Genomic DNA, 20,497 nt, shown 5'->3' on the forward strand with positions numbered 1-20,497 from the left:
GGACGTATATGTACATAACTTGAAATATATACCAGGGCTTTGCAGAGCCCACCCATCCCTCTTCATTAGGGCAAGTATGACAGTGAGGGTTGGCTCCCAGCCTTTGAGTTGGCAGTGGGATGAGAGCACCCACTCATTTTGCCCCTAGCATTTCCACTAATTGCTTCATTCCCTCCCCCTGAACAGAAACCCTGAAATCGTGTCTCCAATTATTTCTGCTCAGGTGAGACATAGCAGTCCTTCTGGCTGCCTTACCCATACAATGTCCTCTGTGTGGAACAAGGAGCAAGTGACTTGGCCTTTCTAGTGTGTAATTTCTCTCCAGAAGTGTGTGAGACTACCACACAGTCTTGTCTCTCGTAGTAGCATTGGTCGCATTGTACTTGTTACTGTGGTGTTTAAAACACACATACATGCACATATAAACACACATGCTAACAGGAATACTTGCTGCTTACAAATAACCAAGTATCTAACTCACACATTCTCTATTTAAAGAAAAAAGTTAGAAAAAAAATTGGTCTCCTTTCAATGTCTTCTTTTTTACAATGACATCCCTTTTATTATTAATTTCTATAAAGTGTTGGGTTTTATGTGTCATTGTATAACATTTACATGCCCCCATGTGCAAATACACAGACTCCCACACATAATGGACATGTTTGTGTATATGCACACTCCATAGCCCTACAGATTGCTTCTTAAGCTTGCTTGAGTTGAAGACATTAACTGCCTTCAAAAAAGCTTTGGTGAGATGTTTTTAAATATTTGAAGAGAGATTAATTCATCCTCTTACAAAACCTGGGTGTGAAAGAACTTAGGGGGCAGCATTACTCTTTCCGAATTACTTCCTTGAAATCTTTAACACTAATGAGTCTGGGTGGGGGCACTCAGAACAGTGATTGGATGCCAATAGGATTTTTTACTGAGTAAAAGTTAATAAATGATTTCCTATCTTCCCCATTTAACAATGTTAGCTCATTCACTAACTGGAAACCAGGTTTGTTGAATTTAACTTTTTAATAAACAAACTTGTTTTCTTGGTGTAGTATAGCCACCTGATGTATGTAATGACTTAGTTGATGGGCTCTGGGCTTCTAATACTGTCCTGTTTCTACTCCGAGGCCTTGATAAAGGACGGTAGCATCCTGCCACCTAATTCACTTTACTCCTGTTAGTCCCATCTAGCTTGCATTGTCTCCATGTACCTTTCCTCCATTTGCCCACCATGATTTGAGTGAGTTTTGGAAGTGGAGTTTTCCTACAAGGCCAACCTTGCTAGTGCAAGAATGCAAATAAAAGACAAAGATGTGAGCATTAACAGAGCCCTTTTCTTGTGATACATTTTTGTTGGTAGAAATTGTTTATATTTTGACTTTCTCTTCCAACACTAGACTTGCAGACTTGAGTCTGCATAATCTTACGACATCTACTTGGTTCTGGGTGGAGGTGGATTCGAGCAAGGAAGTGACTGACTTCTCCATTCTCTCTCTGAACTGGCTGTCAGGAGACCTGTCGCCAACAGGAGCTGTTGCCTTTGTGAAAAGGACAGAGCCATTTGTTGTCTATTATTTGTAAATTAAGTTTAGTGTCCATAGTCCAGATGAAGACATTATTTCTAAACCTTTAAAATCAGAGGATAAATAAAGTAGCAAAAGTAAAAGTAGGCAAAATTCTAAATGGATTTTAGAAAATATTTAATTATAAGCCAAGACTATTGTGAAATTGTTTTCAAACAATGGTGTATACATTAGTTTCATAGCTGATAAAAATGTGTGCTTTTCATGGATCCCAGACTGCTGTCTGGAAGGCCAGCATGGGACTGATCTAGACCCCTAAACATGGATGTCAGTGAGGGGCCCCTGCACTCTAGGGGGCCCCTGGTAGTGGATCAGTATTTTTCCGTGGTGTAAGAAGGGACTTTGAGAGCCCATCCCATGTGAAGGGATGCACTCTAGGCCTGGACACATGGGGGAGGGCCTAGGCCCCGCCCAGGATGATGTGGTGGACTTTGGGGAGCCCCCGTGGAGGGGCCTACAGTGAGGAGAGAGCAGGTGGGGATTTGGGGGGCAGGGAAGGGAGAGGGAGAAGGATTGACATGTGAAGCAAGCTTGTTGCTAATTTGAACTAATTTTTAAAAAGTGTGCTTTTTAGAAATGTAATTTATTTGATTTTTTTTCCCTTTACTGACCTAGACGTAACTTTTACTTCTGATGAAGCCTGTCTGTTCACACTGTCTTCATTTTACCTTTCCTCCAATCAGAATTAGTTCTGATGCTTCTGAGTTTGGCAGATGTGTTAGAGGGACATTTTGAAAGAACCGGAGAATTGATCAGCAAACAGTATAATACTTAGTGAATTTCACAGCCACATACTGAGTACAAATTATTTTCCTTATAGACTACGTTAGCATTGAGAAAAGGATGTAATACTCTCCCTCCAAACTGAGTGAATGCTAAAAGATTCCGTTCACTTCCAGGTGATCTGCATTAAGATGGGTGTTACTTCTCTTGGCTGATGCCTCCCTATAAGAATGCTATAGCACTGGAATTCTTGTGACCACTTTTTTATTATGTTCTATTAATGTGATTTCCATTTATTGCTTGCAGTTATTTAGGGAAAATAACTCTACATTGTTATTTTAATTACTGCTTAATCAAACCTGCTTCTTTCCTACCCATATTTTATCTAAACCATTTCTGTTTTTAGTGTAAAATGAGAAGACTTGCATCACCTGGACCATCTACCACTAACTGCTTATTAAATGTATACATAAAGTATTTTACCGTGTGACTTTTCGTCCTGTGACACATGAAATTCTGAGAAAAATAAAGTTAATAGAGAGCCATATGCCATCCTCCTTTATGATTTAATGTACTATAAGACTTACTATTCATATAATTCATTTATTCTAAACATTTCTTTTAAATATTAATTTAAAAAGATTATACACACACACACACACACACACACACACACACACACACACACACACACACACACACACACACTTGCACTTGGGGTGAGGGGATATAAGTTCAGGTACTTCGGAGGCCAAAAGAGGGCATTGGATCTCCTGATGCTGGAGTTACAGGCAGTTAGGAGACTTCCTGTGTGGGTCTGAGAACAAAACTTGGCTCCTCTACAAGAGCACTATGTATTATTAATTGCTAGACTATTTCTCCAGCCACAGTTTCAAACCTTTGAAACCATGGAACATGATTTTTTTTTACAGTATTATTAAATTTGAATTCTCAGCTTTTACTTAATACGTCTTATCAGGCTAGAGACCCTCACTCAAATGCAAAGTATAATAAAACTCTAGTAGTTTTTAATGTAAGTATACATCACATGGATGTAGCTGGATAGTTTGTATTTTTATTTACTAAGTGTATAAGCTTCAATTGAGTTACTGTTATGAGACCCAGTTTGTAAAATGAAATTCTAACCCAGGATCTAGGGTACCTTATAATGAAAACTCTTGGTTACATTAGTCCCACCTTTAGAATCATGAGTCCTTGGAATTCTGTTTACAGATTCCTCAAATTTATTGGAGATGTGGTACTTATAAAGACCTAAGCAGAGTAGATCAAAACCAGTGTTTTGTTTCTTAGCATATGAGAGGTCATGGGTCGTCATTGTCCCGGTTGTGTTAAGCTTAAGAATTGTCTAAACATCCATGAAACAGGTTTGTCCTCAACCAGTATCTTGTGTCTAGAAACATTCTTCCTGACTTGTAGCAGTAAGCTTTCCTTCCCCATCTAGCTTTTTCATTTTAATTGTCTCCCTTCACATCAAAAAGTCCTCTATCCTGAGCAATAAAACATGGCATTTCTTTGTTCACCTATTTATTCCAAGAGACTTGGCAGCAATGTCTACAGAAGTATCTACAGGATAGCTAGGAAACTGGGGTGGGGGGGGCACCTGACTTTTTCTTTGTTAAGGGAAAATGATGTTCTCCCATATTAACCTACTGCAGAGCTCTGGCCTCACTTTAAGTGGCCTGGAGATGGTCTACCACAAGTGTTGTTTTGGAAGAATGTTTTTAAGCAGGGTTTAGAATCTGGAGAGCTGTACAGAATACTTGTTTAAGTGCTTCTTAGCACCCTGCAGTAATGCTGTCCTGACCAAAGGCAGAAGCATGGGCTTGGGTCAGCAGCACATGGATAGAGACCTGTAGTGCACACCTTTTAAGGTATGCTGGCCTGGAAAAAGAGCCAACCCAGCATCTGCTTAGAAGAATTTGTCTTTCTAATAGGCCTGTTTCTTCGAGAGAGTGTACTAGAACCTGGTTGTACCTAGCTACAAAATTCTTTTGTTAGAGAAGCCAGTGTTTGCTGCCCCTGCACTCTGTTGAGGGTCCTGTTCTCTCCATGAGGAAAGTCCTTGAACATTTTTACCCTTATTTCACTTTCGAGGGTAAAAACAAGGCCATTTCCTGCCTGGCATAAGAGACTGTTGCTTGACCTGAGGGCACAGTGCCCTCTCCTGCCTCTCTGCTCTCCTCCCTGATCAGGGCTGATAAGCCATGAAGGGAGGACACCCTGATGCAAAGGCTTCTGCTTGATTCATGGCACTGGCTATCCTCTCATTGAGTCTCTAAGCGGCTTGTTCCCATTGCTTTCTCAACCAGCCCACAGTTGTCTTGAACTTAAATTTTCCTTTAGCATAGCTCAAACAGTACCTCCTTTTCACAATCCTGGGCCTTCTGCCTGCTAGCTTCTCAGATGTTTGTGTAATGGGATGTAGGATGAGTGTTGCAAGGTCTAGTGTCCTGGGTGCAGTCAGTGCTGGCTTACTGGTCAGGGGATTCCTGGGTGAAACTGAAGCATATAGAACTCTATCTCAGATCACGACCAAGCTCTGTATCCATTAAAGAGAGAATGCTGGAAATGAGTTAAAGGCATAACTATTGAAGGAGGGGCTTCCAGCTTGCTCTAGAACTTTCCCAGGTTATATACTTACATTTTTCTCATTTTTTTCTGTGAAATATAAATAATGAAAACTCCTACACAAGGTTCTTCTAAGATTAAATGAAGTAATCCATATGATTTGTACATAGTAAAAGCCTGGAAAAGTGTTAGTTGTTATAATTACTAAATCAAAACAACAGATATGATATATCAAAGTTGACTATTTAATAGATAGCTGTAGGCAGACTACTGTCTTCCCTGTGTTTCAGTTCTTTTATGTGCAAATTCAAATAATAATAGGAATGTGATGAAATATCACAGCGGTTTGAAGGAAGATAAAATGAGACGGGAGTTTACCTAATGTTCTGGCACAAGAATTTTAGCTGCAAATCCTATTATGAAGTCAATAAAGTAATTCTAAACATTAACATATATGAGAATATCTGAGAATTTTAGCACTTGGGAGGTAGAGGCAGGAGAATCAGAGGTTCATGGTCCTTCTCAGCTTGAGGCCAGCCTGGTATATTTGAGATCCTGTCTCAAAGACAAAAACAAGCGTTTCTTGAAGTGTAGTGTAGAAGTTTTCTTCAGTGTTGAGTTCTGTACTAGTTATTTTGGCTGTTGGGCCAAGGGGCAATCTGTATTTAGGGACAACCTTTTCCTCCTGCAAATCTAGGGCAAATGCTCATGTTCATACCCCTAACATGCCATATGAGCTGTATTTGAACATAAGTAGAGACAGCTTTACTCCAGGAGTCACCTTTTGAGAAGTGTAGACCAGTTAAAATGAATTGTAGTTATATATGCATGTATTGGGAAAAGAAAAACAAAAAAATGGTGTAGCTATAGGTTAAACTGAGTAAAAGCTGCTTTTACCTATTTTCACACCTATCCTTTTGCATGTGAATACTTTGATGGGTACTTTATCCATTACTACTTTATCATTTTATTGCATTTTATTACATCATAAATTTTTATATCTTGCTAACGATCCTACAGGAAGCTTAATTGTTTATAGGAACATCTTAATTAAATAGAGTTCACCAGGTTAAGCAGAACACAAATTGAAGGGGTGATAAATGAAACACCCTCTGCTCCTCTCCTTTTAGCAGATGCACTATTCACATAAACTAGTATCTTCGCCCAGGTCTAAGGACTCATGCAGGAGCATGCCGTGTTGATGCTCCCCACCATTCTGTCTCTCCATTATATCATAATGGGTGGCTTTCTCCAGTCTCCCTCTACTCTATGGAATTGTGATAAGAATACTATCTCACACACAATTCTGACATGCATGCTGAGAGTCCTTAAATATTGTGTCTTCATCCCATTTTTTTGGTGTTTGCACCCTTCAGATCTTTCCAAGTCAATCTTTTGCCATATATACAAATTATTGTGTGTTAGAAACTTAGTAACTACCAGTTCTTAGTAGATGATGATGAGTGTCTAATAAGAGGTCCAGTAGCAATATTGCATTCTCTTTGCTGTGGCTTTCCAGTAACAGTAGAAGTTGCACATTGACTTCCTGAGTTTCCAAACTTGTTGGTGGTGAATTGGTGACACTAGGCATGGGGTTACAAACCTATCTGATTGAAATGGCAGCTTATCTGAGTCTTAGATTCATTTGGCCACCACATGTGATGTCAAATGCTAGACCTGGGGATGTCCAATAAGAACTGTTCTTTTGAGCCCTTAAAATGTGGCAAATTCAAACTGAGATGTGCTATAAGATATAAGTATAAACTGGATTTGGGAGGTACTATCTTAAAAAATATATAAAATTATCCATAAAAAGTATTCTTAGATTGTCTACATGTCAACCTCTCTGATATCTAATTAAATTTTCTAAAGTTGTTGTTGTTTTTAACTTTTCACTTTCATCAGTGAAAGTAGAGAAATTATAGTTTAAAAAGTACCTTGAGGGCTTAGGGATGTAGTTCAGTTGGTACTGGCTTGCTTGCCATGCACAAAGTACTGGGTTCAGTCCCCAGCACCACATAAAACATGTCTGCATTTTCAGCACTCAGGAGGTAGAGGCTGGAGGATCAATTCTTAAAGGTCATCCTTTAGTCATAGTTAGTTCAAGGTCAGCCCAGGATACATAAACCTCTGCCCTCCCACCCCCCTCAAATTGTTGAATCCTAATTCTGTCACCATGCTGTGGGGGTGCTTTCTGTGCATAGCCTAAACTTAGAAAACTCAATCTTAGGTTGAAATGGGTTGGTAGCAAAGTGGTTAGAACTGACCTGAAAACCTGAAAGCCTCAGTTCAGGCTCTAGTCTCCTCTGGGTCACTGTGAACTCTCCCCAGAGCCTCCCACTTTAGCATCTCTACAGTATTGAATACGTGTAGTCCTTCCCATGGTGCCTGTTCATGAGAAAGGAGCAATTTCCTGCTCCTACCACTCCCTGATCTGCACTCACAGAGTGAGTGCTTGTGTGTGTGCTCTGAGTATTTTACCACTTGCTCATAGGAGGCTAGTTTCTGTGTGATACCATCCTCCCACTGAGCCAGGGAGTCCTGCAAAGGATACTTATTTTTTTGTGATGCTTCTATGTTATGTAAGACAAAGGTTTATGGAGATGTACTTTTTCTGTAGGTCTCTGTTTCTTTCCCAGAAGTCCCTTGCTGTGGTAAGCAAAGCTGCTGGTTCCTTGTCTTAATTCCCATTGCTTCATTCTTCTTGGATCTTCACTCTATTTTTCCTTTAATTTTTCTTTAAGTCTTTCAACAGCCAATCGAGGGAGAGGTATATGGAAGGTTTTATAGCCCCACTACCTAGGAAATGCCTTTTAAGGACATTAGCTTTGTTGGATCATTGACAGATGTTGGAGTTTTTGTTTCATTTAGAAGATATAGTCTAGAGTCAAATAATTTTGTTTTAGTTGGTAGTTCTTTCAAACTCCTTTGCCTGCAATACTACAAGAGTAAGAAAATCTTGCTTTCCCCCTTGGCTGATTAAGTTTTCCACTATCAGTAAAAATTAAAAAACAAATCAACTTCTAACATAAAAGAAAACACCTGTTTGGCTTGGAGAGCTTGGCTAGGGAGATCCTTTTTCTGACATGCCAAACGGGACCATCACAGGGCCCCTGAAAAAAAAAAAAAAGGTTTTTTTTTCTCTCTCTATTTCATGTGAGCATTGGCAGAAACTCTGACAAGCAGTTCTTCATATTTTATTATGTTCTTGTCTGCAGAATCTCTGTCAGGCAAAACCCTTGTCAGCGGAAAACCTGTCGTAGGATCAGAGGAGACAAAAACAGGTGTCACACAGGCAGTCAAAACTGAAGGAAAAAAAAAGATTAGGCTAAAGAGAGAGAGGCAGACAATTACATTAATGCCATTGCTTTTATCTTATAGATGTGTGTTATTATCTCGGGGTGCTGAGTGCGCAATTGCCTCACAGAAAAGTAGACAGGAGACAAGGGGAAACTTGATAGTTATTAACTGAAGAGGCAGTGTGTCAAAGCTGGATGGGGTTCAAAGTTTTACAGAGGGAAAAAATGCAAGCACCAAGCAACGGCTGTGTGGCTCTGCTTTCGGCTACATAAACTTAGTAGCACTCTAACATTTTCTACTTGGAAAAAGATCACAGAGAAAAAAATAATGAAAGATTTGATATGGAAGCTTTGGGGTAACATTTATTCTGTATACATGCGACTCAATCATAGAACCTTTTCTGCCTCATAAAATCCTGCCACAATGTGAGACATGGTGGGGCATGAAGACAGGCATTTGTCAGTTCAGCTGTGTTGTTTGGATATGTTTAAAACACCTATTATCAACACACTTTTAATTAAAAAAAGCTATTAAGAAGCCCTTTTACTAAGTGTGAACATCTGTACATGCAAGCTGTAAATTAGAAGATCACATATGTGTGCCTCAGTCAGAGACTAAATGAATTTGGCAAGTGTTTTCTATTACTGGGTTTTTAAACACAGTCATATCTGAAGGAAATAACAAATGCTGCATTTCACAATTTGCATTGATTTTTTTATTGTGTCTGTTGGTACTGATTAATAGAACTTTTCTAATTAGAAATTAGAGTCATTATCATGATCAGATTAGTAAACAGAACCAAAACAGCAACAAATATCTTTTCTATTTCTTTGTTTTGCTTATTTCCCCAAACTTATTTTCTAAAAGCTGAAGCCCTGGTGATGTAGAAAGTAGTTTCATTTTGCCAGTTGCTTAAACCCTGCAAGATTTTTAGCATTGTTGACAACTCACATGTGTCAAGCAACCCACTAACACAGGAGGGGGTGGCAGGAGTCATTCCTGTCTGGTCACTTGTATATTGGTTGTGTTAATGAAATATCAACAGAGACATTGTTCGGGCTGTGGGCATTTTTTGGTCATGCATTTAATACTTGGTTAGTTTAGATTTTTGCTAAGCCCTAAGACTTCCTTCTCAGCCTTTTTTTAATGAGCAAATCTTTATGTCAGGTCTTTGATTCCACCAGTCATCAGTGCAAAGCAGTTTGATACCTGATATATGTATTACACAAATCCAGCAGAAAACAAATATCAGGGTTGGGAGTACCTGAGGTAGCCAGAAGTTTTAAGGGATTCCATGTAGTGGAAGAAAGTGATTATAGATTTAGAATGAGATTTCAAACTGACTCGGGGAGAAGGAAAAATAACTGATGACACAAAGGTGAAACATATATTTTTAAAAAATGAAGAAGTAAGAGTCTAGTAGTTTCCTTTAGATGTTTGCTACCTGACACTGGCTTACAGTGTCAGTGCTTTCACCCAATCTTGAAATGTTTCCTTAATGCATCTGATAAAAGTTTAAAGCATGTGCTGCATTTAACTGTTTCTTTAGTGAAAATGTTCTACAGCTATGCCTCTTCAAGGAAATTAAGTCTATAGAGGTGATGGTTTGTTTATATAAAAGAATTCCATTTTTTTAAATAAAAAAGACATGCAACACACTCAAAAAGCAAACTTAAAATTTCATATTACATTTTAATGGGTAATGTTTTATAGCCAGCATACATTTAATTCATTGATACAAAAACTGAATGTAATGGGGATTGTGTAGCCAACTTTAGGTTAGTCTTGGCATCTCAGCATGGGATAGAACCACAGGAGTAGTAATAACCCTGTAAACCTGGTTCCAGCAAGGAAATGTAATTACCAAAACTATTCCTACAGCTACTGTCAAGTCTGCAGATCAATTCTCTCTTTCCTCTTTACCACCTTTGAGGAAAGTTGCTGCATAGGAGCAAGTTTGTGTGTGCCCCTAGACTTGGGCCATGTAGGGAAGAGGAAAAAGGAGAACAAGGAAAAGAGCCCATTGTACCTGCTTGCCAGGAATACTAGCTTCTGAACATCCACATGTTGACATCTACTTTTATGGGTGCTGCAGTCAGACATTAATGATTTCCAACATCAGTTCTGAAGACTTTATTATGCATAAGGCCACAGGGGAGAAATGCCAGTCAATTTGAAATATTAGCCGCATGGTCTCAAGTGAAGCTCACATTCTCCTGCAGACTAATTGTGGGTGTTTCTGTGTATCTGTTCCCACATTCTGAGAGCTGCAGGCCAACTGAAGCCGATTAACCACAGAGCATGGTGCAGCTTATTGGAACTACTTTTGTCCCACCTTCCTCCCTACAGTGTAGAGCCATATTTGTAACAGATTATGGGAATATTTATAGAACACTCATCCATTAAAGGGTCATCGCCATCCGAATGTGTTATATAAAGTGGTACATGGAATCAGCGTTTGTGCAGTCTTGGTAGAGTCTTTTGAATCTAAAACTATCAACACTATCTGTTCAAGAAAGGAATCAGACCCTCTGTACATTTGGGCTGAAGTTTTCATCACCAGGCTGGGAGATCAGCTTTTTCAACCACCTATCATTTTCTTTCTTCTTTTTTCTAAAATAATTTCCACAAGTAAGCCTTCTTTCTCCTCATTAACTCATCTAATTAATTCAACTTTGACAGGAACAGAAAGTTGTGACTTAAGTAGAGCATGAGTTATTGTAAAGTGTACCTAATTTGCTCCCAGTTACATAATTCTTTATCCCAAAAGTAGTAGATAAAATCTGCATATCTAAATATTATTCAAGACATAAGGAATTTTCTCTTAATCACAATCATTTCTGACTCCACAATCTCCTGATTCACTAAAAAGTTTCTTTAATAAGCTATCATTGTTCGTTATTAATATTGTTCCATAGTAGGAAAGCTTTTATTAGGATAAGGCTTGTAGCCTATGAGAAGGTTAAGTCTTTGCCTTGAGCCCTGATGGTCTTTTCTAGTAAGAGAACTGAGTCTTCTAATGGCAAAGGATTGATGTTATAATGATTCCAAAGGGCCCTTTTATGATGAAATTCTAAATACGCAAAATCCCATTAAACCGGTAGAAGTTCATGGACTAGCTCCATTGAAATGACATATCGTTATATTGGGTATAGTGCGCTTATTATAAAGTGTGGCATAAGAGGAAATTACTGGTCATATTAGCAGGCATGAAGAACCACTCACCCCCATAAATTCAGAAACTATGGCTGAGACATTTGAGGTAGAAGAAGCAATTCTGACCCCTGAAATTGCACTGACAAAATACTGTTATTAAAACCTTGATTTTAGAAGCTTAATAGTAATCATGGAGAGAGCTCCATAAAAAAATTTATTCAAAGACTTGTGTTAGATGTTAATCTATTAGAAATTAGTACAGCATGTCTGGGTCCATATTTCCTAAAAGCTCACCACTTGATACTACTATAATTTGGAGTCCTGAAGGTGGTTGGGAAGAGATGTAAAGTTCTCCAGCCACCTTTGCGATTTAAAGCTTACTTGGCACACTCCTAATGGGAAAAGAATGAGTTTTATATAACTTATAAAATTGTTTCAAACTGATATTTAAAAACATTAAAATATCCAAGGCAATATTAAAATTAGTGAAATAACTAATTTTCATTTTCATACTTTTGATACTAGTTTCTAATTGTTTTATATTGCAAAGTGAGTTTTTAGTAATCATTCCACTTTTCACACTCCTTATTTCAGTGAATAAAAATCATGGCTGTAAGCTCCACACCACTGTGCCTAAACAACTGTTAGATGGAATCCCCTGGACATGTGCCTATAGTTAGCATATCCCTGTACAAATGACCAGAGTCACTTGAATTTGACTTTTAAAGAAAATCATGTTCTTAGAAGTTGTGGAAAACCAAGAGCTGTAAACTACCCCTGAGAGCCAGTTTTCTAAGATGAGTGAAAAGCACTTTTGTACTTCTACATTTAAAAAAAAAATCTGAATATGTTCTTATTTCTGTGACCTTCACAGAAATTTTGGAAGTAGAGTCTTCAGAATTAGAGGTGTACAGTTGTGTTAGTTGTGTTTTAATTTATTTGAATGTTCTGGAGTGACTCCTGCTATTGAAAATTGAAATGAAGATAGTTATACATTATTATTAACAATTATTATTTCTTGAGACACTCCATCTCAGTATGTATATACTTGAAAAATGTATTTTATACTGAGCATTCCTTGGTTAGATTAGCAATATAGTCAAAAGTATATGTTATTATATATTTATTACATATTCTGTGTCATATTTTACACTCACATTTCCATTTCATTAACGAGCCACAACAATTATACCTGTTGTCTTGGTTACAGTCTTCACCTCAGTGAATATTATATATATATTTGTCCCTTATCATTTTTTAGTTTAATTGCTTAGCCATCACTTTAGAAGACTGTAGATCATCTCAAAGTATTGAAATTAGAAGCAGACTTTAATTTCTGCTTTGCTGTAATTCCCAGTTTGAGGTTCTTTTTCTGGCACTCTACGGAAATCTAGATAAATTATAATCTCTTAGCAACTTGACTGATAGTTCAGGAGGGTGTGTGTGTGTGTGTGTGTGTGTGTGTGTGTGTGTGTGTGTGTTTCTCACTCAAATTTTTATTGTGTAGTTAGACCTTTTTCTTTTTCTACATGAAATTCTACTTAGGAAAAAGAAGGTGAAGGGACTGGGAGGTATGGTGGGGGGTGTGTATAATTAGTCAGTGATTAGAGGGCTTGCCTAACACATATGATACCCTCCCTGCATTCAGTCCCTAGCACCCTAGCACCTTACCCTTCAACACAGAAATAGGGTGATTTTTCCATTCCCTTTAATGTTTTTCCCCAAGCCTTTTATGAAATAGAAATAATTTTCTCTTAGTAGACACCATCCTTCCAGTCTTACTGTAGGACTGTGCTCTGACCCTTTCCTGGATCTTTTTTCCTACAGATTTGAGACTATAAACTTAGCATACTGGTCACAAATCTAGTGATCATCTGTGGAAGATTTTCATAGCATATAGACATTATGACCACTCTGGTCACTTTATTGTTGTTTTTACATTCCAGACTTCTGTCATCCTTTTTCCATATCTAGAAAATATTGGAAGTGATAGGAAAAGGAATGAGTAAATCTTAGAATTCCTGTTAAAGTACCACCCTAACCTTTTAGCCCTTTAAACTGTAGCAATTCTGCAACCCCAATGGTCCATGGTGGCTTGAAGAGTAGGGGAAAGGATTGAGAAAGGAGCGTTGGTGAGATCCTGAGAAGGTGGACTCATCAGACTTGACCAGTTCCTTGCAAGGAGTATAACTAGGTTTTCCGATATTAGCTGTTCATCCATTCAGCAGTGTGAGTACTAAACACTCCAAATGGGGTACATGTCAGTTGTTTTACTACTTAAAACCAAGCTGTTGTGACCAATGCAGCATGTAGCTGGTACATGCACAGTTGACATAGAAGTACCAACACTGTTGAGGTATTTTTGCTAGATGTGGTGATTTCTCCAGCATTTGTGGAAAAGGAAAACAGAACCTCATGTAAAACTCAGGTTTCCTGGGAAAGAAGAAAGGTACTTGAGGACCACCTGGACATTACAATTCTGAAAAATGAAGCCATGCAGATGGACCCTGGCTTGTTTCTGCAGCATCATTTTAGAATTTTTTTCCCTTCATGCCTCAGCTAAAGTGGCTACACTTTCTAAACCTTAACCTTTGTTTCCAGCTGTCTTTCTCCAGATAGTATTAACCATACAGGTTCATTGCAAGACCTTTATCATTCAACCTATCATGCATCTACAGTCGAATGAAGAAAATGGATCTATAAATGGAAAAATCATATTTTTTAAAATTTTACTCATCATTGTAGATAAAATCAAAATGATATAACTATTAATGCTCATGATTTATTAAGCAGAGAGTGGATTATCTGTCAGGGAAGTTGATAAGCTATAGGTTGCTTCTTCACAGAATATCCATGGATGAGTTGTGCCTATAAGAGGAAAGGTAACTGCTGTTTCTGTGCTGTTTTCCATTGAACCATTGAAACACCTGCCATAGGTACAAGCATTTATTAGCTTTTCTAGATGCATAATGGTCACAACTGTTTGTATGTTTATAGCAAAAGAAAGTATATCCTGATAACAATTAACATTTGGTTATTATTTATTTATTTTCATTTCATTTTGTTGAGAGACTGAATATAGTGTGTCAGTAAGTCTCCAGTAGAAAATATCCTAAACTTCATAAGATAAAATAATGAGATAAAGTAAGTTCTGAATAATGATCATTGAAATCAGTTTGGGGTATGTTTGTATATGTGGTGTATGCATGTGTACATGTTTGTGTATGTGTGTAACTATAGAAACCAGAGATTGCTGGGCATTGGTGGAGCATGCCTTTAATCTCAGGACTTGGGAGGCAGAGGCAGGCAGATCTCTGTGAGTTCGAAGCCAGCCTAGCCTACAGAGTGAGTTCCAGAGGAACATTGTCTGGAAAAATCAAAACAATAAATAAATAAATAAAAAGAAAGAAAGAAACCAGAGACTGTCTAAAGTGGGAAATTATACGGAGTCAGGTAGAAATATAAGGGTAATTAATAGGGAAAAGCCTTACTTACAGAGTGACCTAGCCAGCAGGAGCGGAAGCAGTCTGTACGGCAAGCAAACCGAAAGTGCCCAGCCACCTGATCGCCTCTCACTCTACATCACCCTGACCACACCCTTGCAGGTGTGGTCAGACATACCTATAGCCAGCCGCTAAGCAGACGTGGCTACAGGTTCCCCTACAACTGTGAAATAAGTATTTTGTGCTGTTTGATTGCATAGGTGATAACTACCTTATTAAGTTGTAATTGAGAGAAATTATGTGAAATTTATGTCTACAGATTTTTCCAGTGTGTTTTGAATATGATGAACTGACTTTGGAGAGTAAACATCCCTTGTATGTGTTACGGCCATTTCTGATGTCCTGTAGACTGTCTTAGGGATGATTACGCATTGATAACAGTAAGAGGGTAGTCTGAACACTCGGAGTCCATCTTCATCATTGGATACTTCTCAGTGTGCCCTGTAGATGATGGCATCTCCTGGCATGAGTTCTCAGACTTCACCTGCTCCTTCTACACCCCTGCAGGCTGTGCCTGCAGCTCCATGGCTGAGGTTCACTCAGCTTCTGTAGCTGCTGTTATTTCCGGAAGCCATGTTCATGTCTCCCATGATAACTGACAAATGCTTCTTTAACTAAACTATGCTTTTTTCAGGTTTTCATGTGTCCTATTAACAAAAAAAAAAAAGGAAAGAAAGAAAGCATTCCATAGACTTTTGCCTATTAGGATTAAAGCTCCCTAGAGTCCTCCCATTCTGCCTTTGAGAACTGTTTCTTCACTTTTGCTTCCAGGGTTACTCAGTTATCTTACATTTTGTGGCGCGCGCGTGCGCGCGTGTGGGTGTGTGTGTGTGTGCGTGTGGGTGTGTGTGTGTGTGTGTGTGTGTGTGTGTGTGTGTGTGTGGTATAATCCTGGCCAGCAACATCAGCATCTAGTGAAAACTTGCTAGACATGCAGTCCCTTGGTCACACTCAAATCAGAAAGTCTGGGTGAAGTGGTCCCATTATCTGTGATCTAACAGGCCTTTCAGGTGTTTCTGGTGCACACCATGACTGCCTTGATTCCATCTGTCTATTGCTCACCGACTAGTATCCTAATTTACTTAGAAGACCATGCCTTCCCAACAGACTTGTGCTCTCTCCCACAGACCCTTCATGGAGTCTCTTAGAGCATTTACATCACCTGCATCTGTCTATCTTTGAAGGTGAAGGCCACAACATAAATTACTTTACATCTACATATAGCCCTTTCTCAGTGGTCTGTTAATAAGTGCTGATGAGCTAGTGAATGTATGCATGAATGAAGGACAGCATTTTAGGAGGAGTTGTGATCAATAAGGTCAGCTGCAGTGGAGAGATCACGGAGAATAATGAATGAAAAATCTATTGGATTTCACAGTAAGTCAGGTGTTGGTGACCTTTGAAATGCTTGCTTCAGCAGAGTGATGGGCAGGGAGCCCAGATTGTTGGAAGTTAGGGGTATCCAATATGATAAGGACTTACACATTTCTTACTGTTTATCTGAACATACAGGATTTTCCTGGGTGAAGTTACTGAATTACTTTTTTGGTTGCTAAATTAACTCCATTTAGCCTGTGATCTTAGGATATATGATCTTTGTAAATGATGTGTTTTCTAATCTTTAAATTAAATGAAATTATTATAAACCCTAGAATGATACAGGACTTGCAGTAAGTGCTCAAATGGCATTTCCCTTATTTGTCCAGCCCATGATTATTTTTCTTCACTGATGCTGTTGAAGACATCACTCCATGCATTTTATAAAAAGTGAACTTCTTTAGAATATTCCTCATTCCAGTCATTGCATAAATTATTAATTTTATCAGGACTGGCAAAACACATCTTTAGTTGAACCAGGCAGTAAATTTGAAATTACATATCTACCCAGAGAAGTTCCCCTAAACGTAGTTGAATCAGTGGTAGTGTTTCCAGTAATTCCCTGATGGATGGGAAATAGAATTTATGACTATATCTTAATCTTTAGTTTCAATTTGAGAAAGGGAGAAAGGGACTAAGACTATGGGAGAGTGACTGATTCATTCATTGATTCATTAATTGATTGATTATTAGACTCATGTAACTGATACATTCTTAGTCTCAAGCACACCATTAGTACTGGTATGTGGTCTTTTTCAGATGATCTTTTAGCCCAATTCATTCAACTCATGATTCCTGTTTATTATCTCTTTTGCTAGCTACAAATAGAAAGAATTCCCACTAATTATAAAGAAAATCCTGAATTTGATCTTATGGTTCATCATTCCACCATTGTTGAGGTCAGGGAATAGGGCAGACTTGCTTTTCCTCATAGACCTAACTCATGCTTCTAAACAGACGGGAGTTAGGCCTGAATCCTCCATAGTTTGGGAGATACTGAAATTCAGCAGAGTCCAGCTCTAGATTTGCACTCTTTATGTCAATCAAAAGACTACCTTCTTACTTTTTATTTCCCCACATGTTGTCAAAATTGGGTGACTCAGCTGTGTGTAGTTGCATATGAGTTATACACCAGAATTCAGGAGGCAGCTGTAGGCAGATCTGAGAGTTGGAGGTTAGCTTGATCTACACAAGAATTCCAAAGCAGCCAGGGCTACATAGTTAATCACTGTCTCAAAACAAACCCTGAACAAACACCTTAGTGATTCCTCAGAAACTGAAACCATAAAGCAGACATTTTGGTGTGGTGTAGAACCTTAACAGAATGATAATCTTTGTTGTTCCCTCTTCACACTTTCCTCTATGGTTCATCGCCTGGCCTCTTGAGAACCTTCTCATTGTGAACTAGTTGGGCTTTGTCATTAATATTATTGCCTGACTAGCCCAACGTCTTCCACACTCGGGTCTAAAACTGGGCCTAAGCCTATCTGTGTAAATACATTTTTACTGCAACACTCACACATACATTCGCTTTAGCTTTATGTGTGTATAGAGCTCCTTCCATACTCTAATGTGTGAGTCTTTGTGAAGGAAAGTTGTAGCTTACAAGATTGTTAATAAATATCAGGTCCTTGTAGAATATGCTGTGGACCCTGCTGTCCATGTTGTCTTACCGCACTGTTCTTACTTCTCTTCGTATGACACATTTATAAAGGATGATCATCAACTGATGAGATGCTCAGTAGATAAGGTACATGCTGCCAGGTGTGATGATGAGCTGAGTTCACTCTCCAGAGCACATGGTAGAAGAGAACCCCCAAAAGTTGTTCTCTGACCCTTACAGGAGCACCACGGTACATGTGCATACCCACAAAAACATCAAATGTAAAAATAAAATCATAATAAAGAGCAGGAAATATCTGTATATCTTACTGTCTGGTTACAAATGGCATTTAGGGTGAAACACTTTTGACTTGTATATTTGTGCTTTTACGGTTATCTGAAAATCTCCACCCCCTACCCCCTTCTCTTTCTCTTTTGAAACCACCAGCCTCTTAGCTGCTTAATGACTTGAAAGACTGGGTAAAGTATTAGTCACTGAATACTTCTGAATGTGAGTCTGCATTCACTTTGCAAAGTTTTGAAATGCCAAACCATGCCTAAAATTTGGGATTTGGTCATAGCCTTTCTCTGTGGTCTTTTCAGTCTCTCACCTATTATGGTCTGAGGACAAACAGGCTGGTTTGATGGAGTTCGGGAGGGTTGGTGAAAGGGAAGTAGAAGAGCAGATTTCCCGGAGTTTAACACTAGGCTCCAAGCAGATCGGACACTCATTAGAAGGCTGCATAGGCAAGCTGTGCTTGAAGAACAAGCTAGCAACACTCCTCCCTTGCTGTCTGCAGCCTAAATGCCCCGTGGAGTGAGGGAAGACTTCAGTCTGCAGGCTTGTGGATCCCTTATCTTTCCCAAACGTTAAATTAATTTTTAAAGCTATTTATTCAAAGTTGACTTAACCACCAGAATAGGAGAGATCAGACAAATCAGCTGCAAGAAATGAAGTATGGGGAAACCCGAACTCTTTGACAAAGTATTCCTGGGAGTAAATGTGTTGAATGAAGCCAGTGGGTAAATGATAAGGGCCTTTACACTGTAGATGTAAGAAAGCAATTTATCAAGAGTACATGAACTCTCTAGTGGCTTCAAGTCAGGAAGAAATGAGAGTGGAGGAGGAGCCCTAAAAAATACATTAGAAATACTTTTAAAAAGAAAAAAGAAAAAAAAAAGCCCTCTGTGTGCATGCTGTTTTGAATCTCTCCATTACTATGCAGAAGTTCGGGTATGTTTAAATTGGGGTTGCTCGGCTTGTGTTTGGACTGTAGGCAATACTTCTGTGAGGTAGAGTGTTAGGCCATTCAGGAGCCTACAATCCTCAGGAACCTTGGGTCTTCTCAGGTGTAACTATGATTAAGTCAGAACACTGGTGTCTATTTCCTTGACTTATGAGGTTAGATGACCATCTCGATGGCTTATAGTGTTTGCATATTTACTCTCTAGGGCATTTACTCTCTAGCATATTGTCCTGACAGTTAATTGCAACATCTTTAGTGTCCTCTTGAAGAGTTATGGGTGCCTTTCATGGGCCATCTCTTGAATCTTGCAGTGTCTCTCAGCCCTGAGGCTGAGACATGTATTGCCTTCATCATTTACAGTGGAGAAGCTGGGACCATATACTTTATGTTCTCAGCAGAAGGGTTACCAGTAACTCAGATATGGATTGGAAGTAAAACTCAGTATCTTACCTTAAGGGTTTTAAGTTTAGGGGAGAGATGTTATTTTGTAAAGCTGAGAAGAAAACAGTGTTATGGAAATGTGAAATTCCAAGTATTTTCTCTAAGAACAGCCATCCTCAGCTTTCTCACTAGTTAATTCCATTAGCTGAAATCACAGAAACTTCCAGTTGTGGTCATTTGTTTTTATTTTCATCTGACACCCTTGTAAGAACTCTTTAATAAAGCAAGTAACCTTCAGATATGACACTAGTGAAGACAAAACTATCCCATAGGCAAACAGGAAGGAAATTTGGAGAACTAAAGTTTCAGAAAATCTCTCTCAGCTACTTGAGTTTTATTTTATTTTATTTTATTTTTTTAGCCCTTCACACAGGTGTCCACTTTCCCTTATTCTTTCTGAGTTAGGCTATGGTGTGATTGTATCTGTTTGGTTGAGATGGCTTTCCTGTGTAGCCCAGTCTGGGCTTCAATTTCAGCTCTCTATCAGTTCTCCCAGTGCTGAGATTACAGTCTTTGCTCTCCCAGATTTGAGCTAGGCCTTTAACTCTGTAATTTAGAAGATAGTCTTCCTCTCCTTTAAACTGTTTAGGAATTATAAGGTATGTTAGTAGAAGTGACGGCTTTTCTGTTTGAAAGGAAGGTCTCACTAAGTAGCCCATGCTGGCCCTAGGAAGCCTTCCTTCACCTGTGTAGCTTTGGAGCCTATCCTGGCACTCACTCTGGAGACCAGGCTGGCCTCAAACTCACAGAAATCTGCCTGCCTCTGCCTCCCGAGTGCTGGGATTAAAGGCATGCGCCACCAACGCCCAGCTTAGGAAGTGACTCTTATTGAACAAGTAATAATGGTACAGCCTGTTTTTACATTGTGAATTTGGATTCCTGTGTTTGTGTGAGGCAATAGAAGGCACGGTAATAACTTGAGCTAGAGTTTAATTAGTGAATTAGTCACATTTTTAGAAAAAGCCACAGTTATTAAAAA

At 38.8% G+C, this 20,497-nt stretch overlaps 1 protein-coding gene across 10 annotated transcripts in view; it reads left to right on the plus strand.

Moving 5' to 3' along the window:
• Positions 1 to 20,497, plus strand: part of Bnc2 (basonuclin 2) — a 403,916-nt gene that overhangs the window by 267,153 nt on the left and 116,266 nt on the right. The window lies entirely within an intron of this gene.

Source organism: Cricetulus griseus, chromosome 2, assembly GCF_003668045.3.
Source record: "Cricetulus griseus strain 17A/GY chromosome 2, alternate assembly CriGri-PICRH-1.0, whole genome shotgun sequence".
Taxonomy (NCBI): domain Eukaryota; kingdom Metazoa; phylum Chordata; class Mammalia; order Rodentia; family Cricetidae; genus Cricetulus; species Cricetulus griseus.